Below are 2500 nucleotides of genomic sequence, written 5' to 3' on the forward strand. Positions count from 1 at the left end.
TGTGGAGGACGAGAGCACGTGACAATAAATTTTCAAACACCAAGAACACGGACTCTAGCCACTTCCAAGGCAGGAAGTCCGCATATCACGAAGTTCCGGCTCGTCTACGCACGTTCAGAAATTTGAAACAACAATGGTTGTCAACGGTTACAAAAATGGACCTTCACTAAGACTACGCTTAAATTGGAAGTGGCCAGAGTCCGGGTAGGTACGTTATGTATGGGTACATATATTGTACTGTATACAGTAAACGTACCTATCCCGCTTAGCCTACTTAGTTGCTCTGCGCACGCTCAAAGGACCATTCTTGCATTGTGGTCAAGCAATCTATTGAGGCATGGTGCGGTTAACGTTCAAGCTAACGTTTTTCAGCACACTATATAAATCCACTTGCGATGCATTTTGCCTAACAAAAACAGATTACACCTTAAAAGGAAGCCAAATACAATAAATATAACAACTAAATAAATAGAGAGAAAGAGATGTCGTTGGGCAGGACTAGAAACGAGCAAATGAGCCCAACGAGCTTTCTACTCACGGGTACTAGTATTTAGCACACACCAATAATACTCACAAAGTAAGACCCTATTTCCCTCAGAGGGAAAAGGAAAAGATGATGATGATAATGAGTAATACTCACTGGTATATACCAGTACCCACCACTGCTACAGTATCAATTAAATCAATGGTGGATGGAGAAATCTTTGGGGAGTCATTCTTTACATTTTGTTATCATTAAAACAAATTTTCTTTCAAACGTGAAATGAATTGTTAAACTAAACAACGCAAGTCTTTGCGAAAGAATCAGCGAAATATTAGTCATGAAAATATGACAAATTGTTTGGTGATAAAAGGATCCCGCGCAGTCAAACTTTATACCTTTGGTGATCACAAGTATTTTTTCTAACTGCGAATTTTTAAAGCAAAATTGCACAAAGACTATCATTCTGCAATATCGAGTTGAAATTTCAAAAAATTGATAAATAAACAATGAGGTCATCATGCTAATGGGGCAAAATATATGAACAAAGATTTTCCTAACCCACAGTGTGGGTGATAACTAAAATAGTTTAAATACCCTTCCTGTTTAAATCTCCACGCCTCGTTGACCATTTACTAACCCTGCGAGCAGAGTCTCTTTCGATCTTCCTAGATAAGTCGGGAAGAGGAGGGTAGACTCTGCCAGCCGCCTCGACATTTCTAGGAAGATTCTACGAAGATCGAAAGAGACTCTGCTCGCAGGGTAACCACTGAAATAACCCATGATAACAAAAAACTCGCCGTGTAATCCTGAAATGGTGTAAACCCTCTCAGTCCTGAGAATGGGAGTTAATAGATTTTACTCTGATTAACGTCAGACGATTTTACTCATCACTTGTGGCCGCTTCAGGGATGAATGGGTTATCTACCCTGCGAAAGATCCATGGCTCAGACATTGATAAATTTAGCGAGCATAGAGCCAATTTGATCCCCGGCAACACCCTGAAGGTCTCCAATATTGTGCACGCGCATTTACTGAGAAACAAAGACGAAATCAAGTTCATTTGTGTAAAATACAACAGCGCTTGTAGTCGCTGTTATGGATATTTTCATACAATATCTTGTTTAATGTCTCCATTTTGAACAACTTCTTTACATCGTATTTCAAGTATGTTATCGAGGGGTATAATTTGTTAAATATTACATTTATCTTTTCGCAACACCACATTAATATTTACTTTGTCAAAACCTCCCACTAACATTTCTGCCTGAAAGGAAACAAAGTTCTCGGCAAAATTTCCTTCAGCCACACACACACACACACAAAAACGTATTTAAGGACGGTGCCTACTAATGCAAAGGTATTTTTGTGCGGTTTATGACTATGCTGGAAAAGCAGATCTTAACAAGTGTCATTGAAATCCAAAAAGAAAATTGGGGCTAACCACGCATCTTTCAAAGATAATTAATCAACAATATTTGTAAAAAGCTTTAAAATACAAAGAAATGTATGGCGTTCTTTTCCAGATTGAAGCTACATTATCTCTGAAAAATGCATAGTTACCCCAATTTCCTTTTTGGTTACCAGGAGCACTTCAGTGCTAAGTTCTGCTTTCTCGCGCATAGTTTTAAACCGAGCAAACATATCGCTGTATTAGTACACACCACTCATACGAAACGCGAGTATCTCGAGATGCGCAGAACGTATGCGCAATAACAATAGTAGACAACGTCCTTAAAATTTCCGCATTCTTTTGATAAGCGCGCTACCAAAGTAGCGTGATAGGCAATCTTCAAACTCTCCGGACACATTTACCGTTTTGTCATTTGCTACAAACGAATAATTTGCTCGTATACCTACTCTTTTGGGAGACAGCGTTAGGTCATGACAGGTAGTCACAGTCAAACCCCAAACTAAAGGTCCCTCATTTGTCTTCTTCATGTGGCCTGCTAACACAGAGCCATCGCTTAATTAGCGTGTTTTTCACGTTAATCTCCCTAACGTTTAAAGAAAACGAGC

At 39.2% G+C, this 2500-nt stretch overlaps 2 protein-coding genes across 3 annotated transcripts in view; one reads left to right on the forward strand and one right to left on the reverse strand.

Annotated features, from left to right (window-relative positions):
• Positions 1–2500, forward strand: part of LOC137999538 (uncharacterized) — a 6089-nt gene that overhangs the window by 1516 nt on the left and 2073 nt on the right. Inside the window, exon 1 of one of the 2 annotated variants that reach the window (XR_011122969.1) lies at positions 1–642. This exon is cut by the window's left edge and continues 1516 nt beyond it. The gene's annotated coding sequence lies outside the window, so the exon portion shown is untranslated. Of the gene's footprint in view, positions 758–2500 lie in introns of those variants that run through there. The other variant, XM_068845330.1, reaches the window with a different exon arrangement.
• The window catches only part of LOC137999537 (pleckstrin-2-like), a 15886-nt gene continuing 14925 nt past the window's right edge, over positions 1540–2500 (reverse strand). The window contains exon 12 of the mRNA XM_068845329.1: positions 1540–2500. This exon is cut by the window's right edge and continues 658 nt beyond it. The gene's annotated coding sequence lies outside the window, so the exon portion shown is untranslated.

The sequence above is a fragment of the Montipora foliosa genome, chromosome 4, assembly GCF_036669935.1.
Source record: "Montipora foliosa isolate CH-2021 chromosome 4, ASM3666993v2, whole genome shotgun sequence".
NCBI classification, from domain to species: Eukaryota; Metazoa; Cnidaria; class Anthozoa; order Scleractinia; family Acroporidae; genus Montipora; species Montipora foliosa.